This window comes from Scyliorhinus torazame, chromosome 17 (assembly GCF_047496885.1).
Source record: "Scyliorhinus torazame isolate Kashiwa2021f chromosome 17, sScyTor2.1, whole genome shotgun sequence".
Taxonomy (NCBI): domain Eukaryota; kingdom Metazoa; phylum Chordata; class Chondrichthyes; order Carcharhiniformes; family Scyliorhinidae; genus Scyliorhinus; species Scyliorhinus torazame.
Genome location: NC_092723.1, coordinates 107328688 through 107342222, shown reverse-complemented (window position 1 = coordinate 107342222; position 13535 = coordinate 107328688).

Below are 13535 nucleotides of genomic sequence, written 5' to 3'. Positions count from 1 at the left end.
AATTTTAAAAAAATGATGTTGGATTTTAATTCGAGCTCACGTGTTTCAGCTAAAGCCTGGCTGGCCCACAAGCAGGAACAGTGCGCCAAGTGTGAACAGCAGCTGTTGTTTGTCCTTTCCCTGGGAAAGCTTTGCATCAGATTTGTCTGTCAAAATACCCACAGTAGTGATCACAATGTAACAGCACTGTACTAGCTGGACATTTACTGTGAATTCTGCTGTTAGGCAGTCATTGCATGTGGATACAGCCATCAATGCATTATATAATTTTACACACACAAGCAGTGATTCTCTTTATTTACAATAATTGGCACTGTATTTTGGAGCAATAATTTATATTTTAATTCTGCTTTTACTTTTATATTTTTTCAATTGCAGTTAATTTGTTATTTATTACCCCCACTGTATTATAATTATTGCCATAAATATTTCCAAGCAACCGTTAATGTTTTCCTGAAGGGCTCTCATCCATCTTGTTTATTGTCTACTACAAGATTACTTTTCAGCAAAGGCTTCAGCTTCATCCATTTACACCTTCCCCCTCCCCCCCCCCCCCTCCCCACAGCTCAGTGAATTTCAGGATTGATGCACTATCAATTACGACGAGACGAGAATAGAGAGTAATCAAGGCTTTATTACACAGAGATGTGTGGCCTCCTACAGCTGCTGCCGAAATGGCTGCAGTTCGGAAAGCACACACATTTATACTCCGCATACTGGGCGGAGCCAGCAGGCAGGGATTTACCCCCGTACCTGTGGTACACGGGCCTTACCATAATACCCTCGTATGCAGTGCAGTATGTACGATATAATACAACAGTGGTGACTACCACATTCACCCCCTGTTAAAAATGAGTCCAGCGGGGGTGGTGGAAAACTATTTACATTCAGGTTGTCATTAAAATTTCAGAGAAGGTTACAAATTTAGATGGTCGGGCGCCTTGATCCGTCGTTGAGAGCGCCGCAGTGCTGGTGGCGAGTCAGGCGACGGCTCGGTCGTCGGTGACTCCGGGAGCGTGTCGACATCCTCTTCATCCCCTGGTGGGACCAAGGGGAGGACTGATTGTCCTGGAGCGGGTCTGTGTTGGGGTGCGCTGGGGAAAGGGAGGGTGGTGCCGGGGCAGAGGGGGGTGGGGTTTGTGGGGACCCAGCTGGTGCCAGGTCCCTGAGGGAGACTGTGTCTTGGCGTCCGTCAGGGTACGCCAAGTAGGCGTACTGCGGGTTTGCGTGGAGTAGCTGTACCCTTTCAACCAACGGGACCGCCTTGTGGAGCCGCACGTGCTTGCGGAGGAGAACGGGTCCTGGAACTGCCAGCCACGTTGAGAGCGAAACCCCGGAGGTGGACTTCCTGGCGAAGGCAAAGAGACGTTCTTGGGGGGTTTCGTTAGTCGCCGTGCACAGTAGCGACGAATGGAGTGAAGTGCGTCAGGGAAGACCTACTGCCAGCGGGAGGCCAGGAGATTTCTGGACCGTAGGGTCAGCTGGACGGCCTTCCAGACCATCCCATTCTCCCGCTCCACCTGTCCGTTTCCCCGGGGGTTGTAGCTGGTCGTCCTGCTCGAGGCAATGCCCCTGTTGAGCAGGTACTGTCACAGCTCATCGCTCATAAATGAGGATTCACGGTCGCTCTGGACGTAGGCGGGGAAACCGAACAGAACGAAGATGGTGTTGAGGGCTTTGATGACTGTGGCAGACGTCATATTGGGGCATGGGATGGTGAAGGGGAATCTGGAATATTCGTCGACCACATTGAGAAAATACGTGTTGCAGTCGGTGGAGGGGAGGGGCCCTTTGAAGTCCACACTGAGGCGTTTCAAAGGGGCGGGAGGCCTTCACCAGGCGCGCACGGTCTGGCCGGTAGAAGTGCGGTTTACACTCCGCACAGACCTGGCAGTCTCTGGTGACAGCCCTGACTTCCTCGATGGAGTAGGGCAGATTGCGGGCCTTAATGAAGTGATAAACGCGGGTGACCCCTGGGTGACAGAGATCGTCGTGCAGTCGGTCCACTTGTGCGCTGGCACATGTACCTCGGGACAGGGCATCGGGGGGCTCGTTGAGCTTACCGGGGCAATACAAAATCTCGTAATTAAAGGTGGAGAGCTCGTTCCTCCACCGCAAGATCTTGTCATTTTTGATCTTACCCCGCTGTGTGTTGTTAAACATGAAGGCAACCGACCGTTGGTCTGTGAGGAGAGTAAATCTCCTGCCGGCCAGGTAATGCCTCCAGTGCCGCACTGCTTCAACGATAGTTTGGGCCTCCTTTTCGACGGAGGAGTGCCGAATTTCGGAGGCATGGAGGGTGCGGGAAAAGAATGTCACGGGCCTGCCTGCCTGATTGAGGGTGGCGGCCAGAGCGACGTCTGATGCATCGCTCTCGACTTGGAAGGGGAGCGTCTCGTCGACCGCGTGCATCGCGGCCTTGGCGATGTCGGCCTTGATACAGTTGGAGGCCTGGTGAGCCTCGGCCGTCAGTGGGAAACCGGTGGAGTTGATGAGTGGGCGGGCCTTGTCCGCAAAGTTAGGGACCCACTGGGCGTAGTACTAAAAGAACCCCAAGCATCGTTTGAGGGCCTTGGGGCAGTGGGGAAGGGGGAGATCCATGAGGGGGCGCATGCGGTCGGGGTCGGACCCTAGAACTCCGTTCTGAACCACATAGCCGAGGATGGCTAATCGGTTCGTGCTGAACACACACTTGTCCTTGTTGTAGGTTAGGTTGAGCAGTTTGGCGGTGTGGAGAAATTTGGAAAGGTTAGCGTCGTGGTCTTGCTGGTCGTGGACGCAGATGATGATGTTATCCAAGTACGGGAAAGTGGCCCGCAGCCCGTACTTATGAACCATTCGGTCCATCTCCTGTTGGAAGACCGAGACCCCGTTGGTGACGCCGAAGGGAACCCTAAGGAAATGATAAAGGCGGCTGTCCGCTTCAAATGTGGTGTACTGGCGGTCCGCCTTGGGAATGGGGACTGGTGGTAGGCAGATTTCAGGTCCACTGTTGAGAAGACCCGGTACTGTGTAATCTGATTGACCATATCAGATATGCGTGGGAGGGGGTATGCGTCGATCTGCGTGTACCGATTGATGGTCTGACTGTAGTCAACGACCATCCTGTTTTTCTCCCCAGTTTTCACCACTACCACTTGGGCTCTCCAGGGGCTGTTGCTGGCCTCGATGATGCCCTCCCGAAGCAGCCGCTGGACCTCAGACCTGATGAAGGTCCTGTCCTGGACGCTGTACCGTCTGCTCCTGGTGGTGAGGGGTTTGCAATCCGGGGTGAGGTTTGCAAACAGAGAAGGTGGGTCGACCTTAAGAGTCGTGAGGCCGCATACAGTAAGGGGTGGTAAGGGCCCGCCAAATTTCAGGGTTAGGCTCTGGAGTTTGCACTGGAAGTCTAGGCCGAGTAGCAAGGCAGCGCAGAGGTTGGGGAGGATGTAGAGCCGCAAGCCACTGAACTCTAAGCCCTGGATGGTGAGGGTGGCGATGCAGTACCCCCGGATCACCACGGAGTGGGATTCGGAGGCCAGGGAGATTCTTTGGTTAATGGGGTGTACTGCGAGGGAGCAGCGCCTTACCGTATCGGGGTGGATGAAGCTCTCAGTGCTTCCGGAGTCCAGAAGACAGGTTCGATTCCCCGCTGGGTCACTGTCTGTGCGGAGTCTGCATGTTCTGCATGTTCTCCCAGTGTCTGCGTGGGTTTCCTCCGGGTGCTCCGGTTTCCTCCCACAGTCAAAAGACATGCAGGTTAGGTGGATTGGCCATGATAAATTGCCCTTAGTGACCAAAAAGGTTAGGAGTGGTTATTGGGTTACGGGGATAGGGGGGAAGTGAGGGCTTGAGTGGGTCGGTGCAGACTCGATGGGCCGAATGGCCTCCTTCTGCACTGTATGTTCTATGTTCTATGTTCTATCTCATGCCCGTCAACCATCACCTTTATCGATGCGGTCGCGAGGATGTGCGGTCGGGACTGGTCGATCGTGGCGGAGGTGAGACGCGGCTGGTCGTCGGCGGTTGCAGGCAATGAGCGGCCCGATGAGGTGCCCGACGGGCAGGGGTCCTGAGGTGGGGAAGATGGCGGCGGCCACGGGCCGCACATGTCCTGAGGCAGCCAAGATGGCGGCACCCTCGGGCCGCACATGTCCTGGGGCAGGCAAGATGGCTCCGCCCATTGGTTGTGAGGCAAGCAAGATGGCGGCACCATGGGCCGCACGTGTTGTGAGGAGAGCAAGATGGCGGCGCCCATGGGCCGCATGTGGTCTGAGGCGAGGAAGATGGCGGCACCCACTGGCCGCATGCGGTGGGTGCAGGGACAATAGCGGCGATTGGGCAGGCCTGGCACACTGCAGCGAAATGTCCTTTTTTGCCGCAGGACTTGCAGAGCGCGCTCCGCGCCGGGCAGCGCTGCCGGGGGTGTTTTCTCTATCCGCAGAAGTAGCACTTGGTTCCCACGGGGTTGGTTGGCTGCTGCGCAGCGCAGGTGTGGGGTTGGCTGAGGGCGGTCGCTGATGGGGTCCATGATTGGGTGGTCGCTGGCGGGATCCACGATGCCCAGGAGGGGTGGGCCATGCGGTCGGGGGCATACGCCTGTACGTTGCGTGAGGTGACTGTGAGCGAGAACGCTAGTTTCTTGGTCGCCGCGAGGTCAAGCATAGCCCCTTCTAAGAGGCGCTGGCGGATGTAGATCGATCTTATGCCCGTAATGAACGCGTCTCTCATTAGCAGGTTAGAATGTTCAGTGGCCGAAACGGCCTGGCAATCACAGTCTCTCACCAGGGCGAGCAGAGCAAGCCAGAAATCTTCCACAGACTCACCGGGGAGTTGGTGCCGCGTGGACAGGAGGTGCCTGGCATAGATTTTGTTGGTCTGCTGAGCGTAATTCTCCTTCAGTGGCACCATGGCCTCTGCGTAGGTAGGCGCGTCCTGGATGAGGGGAAAGACATCGGAGCTCAGCCGCGTGTACAGAATCTGGAGCTTCTGTGCTTCTGGAATTGGGTCTGTCGCAGATCCGATGTATGCTTCAAAGCAAGCTAGCCAATGTGCGAAGTCCTTTTTGGTGTTGTCTGCTTGAGGATGCAGCTGCAGGCGATCCGGCTTGATGCGGAGGTCCATCGTTGTAAAATCACTGTGTAATAAATTGCTGCACTATCAATTACGACATGACGAGAGTAGAGACTAATCGAGGCTTTATTACACAGAGATGTCTGGCCTCCTACAGCTGCTGCCGAAATGGCTGCAGTTCGGAGAGCACACACATTTATACTCTGCCTACTGGGCGGAGCCAGCTGGCAGGGATCTACCCCCGTACCTGTAGTACAGGGGCCTTACCGTAATACCCTCGTATGCAGTGCAGTATATACAATATAATACAACAGTGGTGAATACCACAAGGATGTCACAACACTAAGTTCTTTACTCGGTGTCTTCTCCTCCACGTTCACTTCTTTGACGAGCGGACCCTTTCTCCTGTCTTCAGAATTCTTCAATCTAAAACCTTCCCTCTCACATTTTTGAGATCTTTATGTTGAGAGCTGATGGACATCGACCATCTTGGTTTTTCCCTCCTCCCTTCACTCACCTGAAGGTGATGTGGTGGCAGAGAGGTATTGTCACTGGGCTAGTAATCCAGAGGCCCAGGCCAATACTCTGGGGGCCGGGTTCAAATCACCACTGCAGATGGTGAATTTTGAATTTAATCGAAATCTGGAATGAAAAGTCTTACAAATAACCATTATCGTGGTTCGCTAATGTCCTTTAATAATAATAACAATAATAATCTTTATTGTCACAGGTTGGCTTACATTAACACTGCAATGAAGTTATTGTAAAAAGCCCCTAGTCACCACATTCCGGCGCCTGTTCGGGTACACAGGGGGAGAATTCAGAATGCCCGAATTATCTAACAGCAAGTCTTTCAGGACTTGTGGGAGGAAACCGGAACACCCAGAGGAAATCCACACACAAACAGTGATCCAAGCCGGGAATTGAACCTGGGACCCTGGCGCTGTGAAGCAAAAGTGCTAACCACTGTGCTACCGTGCTGCCCTTTAGGGGAGGAAATCTGCTATCCTTTCCTGGTATGGCCTACGTTAACTGCCCTTTCATGGGCAATTAGGGATGGGCAATAAATGTTGGTTCGGCCAGCGACACCCACGTCCTGTGAACAAATTTATCTCCTTCCGAACTTGCAGGCCCCACTCCTCTCAAGTCCAAATTTAACATTGTCATTAAACTCACAGAAAAAGATTATGGCTGAACATACCTCGACCTGCTCATTGACATACCCTTCTAACCCCACCCCCTCCCTCTACCGACCCCAACAACGCATTTGGTTGAAAAGCTGCTACTGACCTCACTTCCTCTGGAGATCTTCCCTTCGCAGCCTCCACCCTAGGAGTCCGCAGATCATGCTTCTATTTCCTCCCCAAGAGCCATTATCGAGCAAATCTGCCGTGGTGGACCCATTATTCCAGCCTGTTCTGGCCCCACAGAATTGTCTCTCATTATTTTCACCCCTTGTCTAGTATGTCCCCACCTCCACCTATGGATTTTGTGACATATTCTGCCAGTTTCTATTTTCCTGACCTGGGGCGAAATTCTCCGTAATCGGCGTGATGTTTGCCGACCGGCGCCAAAAACGGCGCAAATCAGTCTGGCATCGCGCCGCCCCAAAGGTGCAGAATCCTCCGCATCTTGGGGGGCCGAGCCCTAACCTTGAGGGGCTAGGCCCGCGCCGGACTGATTTCCGCCCCGCCAGCTGGCGGAAAAGGCCTTTGGTGCCCCGCCAGCTGGCGCGGAAATGATATTGCCGGGCAACGCATGCGCGGGAGCATTAGCGGTCGCTCATGGCATCCCTACACATGCGCAGTGGAGGGGGTCTCTTCCGCCTCCGCCATGGTGGAGACCATGGTGAAGGCAGAAGGAAAAGAGTGCCCCCACGGCACAGGCCTGCCCGCGGATCGGTGGGCCCCGATCGCAGGCCAGGCCACCGTGGGGGCAACCCCCGGGGCCAGATTGCCCCGCGCCCCCCCCCCCCAGGACCCCGGAGCCCACCCGCGCCGCCTTGTCCCGCCGGTAAGAGAGGTGGTTTAATCCATGCCGGCGGGACAGGCATTCTAGCAGCGGGACTTCCGCCCATCCGGGCCAGAGAATCGCCGGGGGGGGGGGGGGGGGGACCGCCAACCGGTGCGGCGCGATTCCCGCCCCCTCCGAATCTCCGGTGCCGGAGAATTCGGCAACCGGCGGGGGCGGGGTTCACGCCAGCCCCCTGCGATTCTCCGACCCGGCGGGGGGTCGGAGAATCTCGCCCCTTGTGTCTCTTTTTCACCATGGAAGTCCAATCCCTCTCCAGCTCCATTCCGCAATGTCCAAGTGCTCTCTACTTCTTCCTTGAAAGGAGTACCAACCTGACCCCCATCCTCCACCACCTCTTCCACCTCGCTGAACCTGACCTCAGATTGAAGAACCTTAACTCCAAACATTTCCTCCAAATAAAAAGATGTTTCTACACTGCACGGGTGTTTGCTGTGCCTATTGTTTTGGGGAATGTTCCTTGTTCCCGTCATACTCAGGCCCCTCCCTCACTTCCATTTCCAGTATATTGATGATTGTATTGGTGTCATTTCCACCTCTCACTCTAAACTGGAAAATTCCATGAACATTACTTTCAACTTCCATCATTTCCTCACCTTCACATGTTCCAGAGAATCATTGAATTCCTGCAGTGCAGAAGGAGGCCATTTGGCCCATTGAGGCTGCACTGGCCCTCTGAAAGAGCATCCTACTTAGGCCCATAGCCCCACCATATCCCTGTAATGCCACCAAACCTGCACATCTTTTCTAAATGGGATAGTAGAATTGTTACGGACAGCTGCAATCTGAAAAACAGGGGCAGAGATTGTGGGCTGGATTCTCCGCAGCTCCGCGTGGAAATTTGGCGCAGGGGCGGAGAATCAACTTTCCCACCGAAATCGGGCCCGGCGCCGCTCCGACGATTCTCCGGGACCCGAGAATCGGCCTTTCCGCGAATTACTCCGTGCGGCTGGGGGGCCATTGCCAGAGTCCCGCACAGCTATTCTCCATTCCCAGCCGCTGAGTTCCCAACGGTATGGTTCAAACCACCTATTGTCATTCAGGAACCGCGCGTAGCGACTACGGGCTGGTGGGGGACGGGGGATCGGAGACCGGGGGAGGGGGCCTTAATAGGGTCCGGGGGACAGATTGGGCTGGTCCAATGCAAGGGCGCACGGCCGATCAGGTGAGCCTACATTTTGGAGCTGCCTCCACGGTCCAAGTCCGCCATGGCGCTCGGCGCAGCCGCTGGAGGCCGCCGCCGTGTGCATGCGACTACTGCAGACTGGAAGTGCAGGGGCCCATATCTGCAGCTAAAGCTGCGTGAATCACTCTGGGTCCCTGCCAACCCCTTGCAGGGCATTGAATCGGTTTATCTTTTTTTGAGGAAACTCAGGAATGCAACGCCTGCGTTTTCACGCCGGCGTGGGGACATAGCTTCATTTTGGGAGAATCCAGCCTTAGATTTTAAATGGTTGTACTCAATGTTGAGTTCCGAAGGCTATAAAGTGCCTCATTGAAAGGTGAGGTTCTGTTCATCCAGATTACATGAGTTTCATTGGATTATTGGACATATGTACATACAAATATGCATTAGGAGCAGGAGTGGGCCACTCGGCCCCTCGAGCCTGCTCCACCATTCAATAAGATCATGGCTGATCTGATTGTGGCATCAACTTTACATTCCTGCCCACGCCTGATAACCTTTCACCCCCTAGCTTATCAAGAACCTATCTACCCCTGCTTTATAGATAATCAAGGGTTCTGCCTCAAAAACCTGAGAGAAAAGACATTTCCTCATCTCTGCCCAAAGTGGGGGACCCCTCATTTTGAAGCAATGACCACACCGTGGCTGGCAGAGCCCTTAACTGTGTTTGTTGCATTCACTGCACTCATCCATTCCCCTCCCTCCCTCTCCCCTAGAATCACAATATTGTTTCCTTCATCCTTGCCTTCCAACTCACCAGGCTTCACATTCAATCAATCATCCTCTGCCATTTCCACCACCTCCAGCCTGATGGCACCATAAAGTACATATTCCTGCTTTCCATTTTCAGCATTCTAAAGGGACAATTGCGTCCCTGGCAGTCTGGGACACTCCTCAATCACCCCCAACAGCTCCTCCCCTTCCCATGACCCCTTCCAGTTAAAGCACAGGAGATGCAACATCTGCCATTTTACCTTCAACCGTCCCATAATTCCAATCTCCAAACACTCCTTCCAGGTGAAGCAACGGTTTGCTGGCACCTCTTTCAATTTAGTCTCTTGTATTCGCTGCTCCCATGCAGTGTCCTCTGCACTGGAGAGTCCAAATGCAGATTGGATGAATTTTGTGGACCCCTGTTCAAATGTGAACCAGGGTTTCCGGTTGTCAATCATTTGAATTCTTTGCCCCTTTCCCACTCTGCCCTTTCTGCCCTTTGGCCTCCTACTAGACAGGGTGGATGTGGAAAGGATGTTTCCTCTTGTGGTAGAGTCTAGAACTCGGGGTCACTGCTTCAAAATGAGGGGTCACCCATTTTGGAGCAGAGATGAGGAAATTTATTTTATCTCAGAGGGTCATGAGACTTTGGAACTCTGTTCCTCAAAAGGTGGTTGAGTATCTGTAAGGCTGAAGTAGATAGATTCTTGATTAGCTAGGGCGTGAAAGATTACCGAGCGTGGGTAGGAATGGCCTACTCCTGCTCCGACTTAGTATGTTTGTATCTACAGATGTACAATGATCCAATGAAACTCATGTAATCTGGAGGAACAGAACCTCACCTTTCAATGAGACACTTTATAGCCTTCTGAACTCAACATTGAGTACAACCATTTCAGATCATAATCTCGACCCGTGTTTTTCAGGTGGCAGCTACTGGTAATGATTCTGCTATTTCCATTTGCACCTCCTCTGGACATATGAGCTGCCATCTTCCTGCCCTTTGTGCAGGTGGGATCTTCCAGTTCTACCAAAAGCAAGTCCCCACGGCTGATTCCCTGGCGGCCAGTGAGCAACGCAATTGGCTGTTGATTTCAGGCGAGGGGGTTAAAACCCAGCCATTCTTTGTTAATTTACTTGTTCTATTTCCACCCACCTTTCTCTTGCACCATCATCCCTTCTGCCATTTATCTCTCCTGCCTTTCACCCTGTCACAGACCTTCCTTTTTGTTCTTATCCCCTCCCCCTTCCTCTGCACTTCCTTAAAACCTGTTACATCTCTAATAAAAACAGAAAGTGTTGGAAAAACCCAGCAGATCTGGCAGCATCTGTGGAGAAAGGAGGTTCGTAGAATCCCTACAGTGCCATTCGGCCCATCGAGTCTGCACCTACCCTCTGAAAAAGCACCCTACATAGGGTGCCCCATCCCTGTAACCCCACCTAACCTTTAGGCACTAAGGGGCGATTTTGAATGGTCAATCCAACTCACCCACACATCTTTGGACTGTGGGAGGAAACCAGAGCACCCGAAGGAAACCCACGCAGACACAGGGAGAATGTGCAAACTCCACACAGACTGTCGTCCGAGGTTGGAATTGAACCTGGATCCCTGGCACTGTGAGGCAGTAGTGATAACCACTGTGTAACCATGCCAAAGAAGATTCATACGGACCAGAAACATTAGATCTGTTTCTCTCTCCACAAGATGCTGCCAAACCTGCTGAGTTTCCCCAGCAGTTTATGTTTTTATTTCAGATCTCCAGCCTCGCATTTACTTTAGTGTTGCTTTTCCAAGTTCTGATGAAGGTTCACCGACCTGAAACAGTAACTCAATTTCCCTCTCCGCAGATGTAGTCAAACCTGTTGCTTATTTTTCAACTTTTTCTGTTTTTATATCCATATTGATCCTGTTGAATTACTTTTTGAAAATAAAAATCCCTGACTTCAGGAGGCGACCAGGGGTGAATGGTCGCACATTTAGCAGCTCCCGCTCTTAGTGTTCTTTTAACGGCTTTTAAGCTGGATTTCCGTGGGAATTTTTCAACATAAGTGGATAAAAGCGAGAGGAGAAGAAGACGGCCTTTAGTTTATGGAGCTGCGCCCAAGAAACAATCGTAAAAGAAGAAATCAAAAGTTGGCTGGGAGTGAAGTTCAGAGTTTGGTGGATGCAATGGCAGAGAAGTAAAGTTCGACCACGCCAGCTCAATAGACGATGGATCAGTGGGTTAAATACTTGGATGAGAAGTTCGCCCGGCATCATAAGGAGTGTGCGGAGGACCTGACCCGACCGGTGGCCTCGATTAAGGTGGTGGTCAACCGGGTGGAGGAGAAAGTGACGACCCAGGTACAGGCGATCCAAAAGTTTCGGGAGCTGGCAGCGGAACAAGAGGAGCAGTCCACTGCGATGGCAATGGAAATTAATATCCTACAGGATCGGCAGAAACAGCTGTTGGAGAAGGTGGAAGACCTGGAGAATCGTTCTCGCAGGCAGAATATCTGGATCGTCGGTCTGCAAGAGGGAAAGGAGTGATCGGATGCCGGTGCGTATGTGGGGAAGATGCTGGAGAAGGTGCTCGGGGAAAATGCGTTCGACAGGCCGTTAGAGGTGGACCGGGCTCACAGGGTGCTCATGCGTAAGCCCCAGGGTCGTGAGCCCCTGAGGGCGATGGTGGCGAGGCTACATCAGTTCCTTTACAAAGAATGCATCATGAGGTGGGCCAGGCAGACAAAACGGTTCATGTGGGAAGATTCTGAGATCTGGGTGTAGCAAGACTCAAGCAGAACTCACAAAGAGGAGGGCGAGTTTTAATAAGGTTAAGGCACCCCTGTATACTCACCGGAAGAAGTGGCGGTCTTTATGAAGGACACTAATCTGGTAGAGGCATAATAACTTTAAGAAGCTAGAGGTAGTGGTCTGAGTTAAAGGTTTTGTCTTGCTTTATATTTAAAAAATCTCAGCCTCTCACGGTAACTTAATTTGCGGTGATCGGGTAAAGAAGGATCCCTCGGATTGGTTCGATTGGTTTGATTTTAACTGTTGCTGTATGTACCGAGGTACAGTAAAAAAGTTTTTAAGTTAGGGGGGAAAGGAAAAAGAAAAATGTTTGCGGTTTTGCATGCAAAATTTTTTTCTTATCCTGTTTAATTTTTCTGCGATTGTTTTCGGGTCTGGTGATGGGACTGATAAGATGTTGTAAAGGGAGGAGGGGTGAGCCTCTGCGCCCAGACCTTGGCGGATTGTTTGTTTGCTTTCTGTGTTTGATGCTGTTGTTTTGAGAACTTACATTAAGAATTGGGGGTGGGGGGGGCTGCCGAGGGGTGGGCGGGCAAAGGGCTGGCCTAGAAAAGGTCATGGCTGATCGACAGGGGAGGGGGCAAGAGCCCCCCTGACCAGACTGGTTACGTGGAATGTCCGTGGACTGAAAGGGCCGGTCAAAAGGGCCCGTGTGTTCGCACACTTGAGACAGATAATAGGGGATGCGGCCATGCTACAGGAGACACACTTGAAGATGGGAGACCAAGTTAGACTGAAGAAGGGATGGGTCGGACAGGTGTTCCATTCGGGACTGGACTTTAAAACAAGGGCGTGGCCATCCTGATTAACAAAAGGGTGGCATTTGAGGTAGGCAAAATAGAGACAGACCCGGGCGGCAGATGAATTATGGTTAGCGGGAAAGTGGAGGGTGTTGGTAAATATATCTGCCCCAAAGTGGGATGATGTTGCGTTTGTCAGGAAGGTGCTGAGAAACATCCCGGACCTTGACTCGCACCGATTGGTTATGGGGGGTGACTTTAATACGGTCCGAGATCCGAGAATGGACCGGTCGAGTTCTAGGCCAGGGAAGGTATCAGCAATGGCGAAAGAACTGCGGGGTTCATGGAGCGCATGGGAGGGGTTGATCGATGGAGATTCTAGAGGCCACGGAGCAAGGAATATTCATTCTACTCTCATGTGCACAAGGTATACTCCAGGATAGATTTCTTTGTACTGGATAAAACACTGCTAGCAGGGGTGGAGATCACTGAGTACTCAGTAATGTGGTGTCAGACCATGTGTCGCATTGGATAGACCGACGGGTAAGCACAGGAAAGTCCCAGCGCCCACAGTGGAGATTAGATGCAGGGCTGTTAGCGGACGACGAGATCTGTGAGCAAGTAAGGGAGGCCATTCGGGGGTATATAAAGAACAACGACACAGGAGAGACCGCGGCTTGGGTGCTGTGAAAGGCGGTTATTAGATGGGAATGTATTTCGATTCGGGCTCATAGGGAGAAGACTGAATGGGCGGAGCTGGACAGGTTGGTAGGAGAAATCTTACAGGTGGACAGGAGATATGCGGAGTCTCCGAATGAGGAGTTCCTGAAGGACCGTCAGAGACTCCAAATGGATTTTGAACTCCTTTCCACAGGTAAGGCGGAGGGACAGCTGAGGAGGGTAAAAGGGGCAATATGTGAATATGGGGAGAAAGCTAGCAGAATGCTGGCACATCAGCTGAGGAAGCAGGAGGCGGCGAATGAAATAGGGAAAATAAAGGCTATGAAGGCAGTGATGG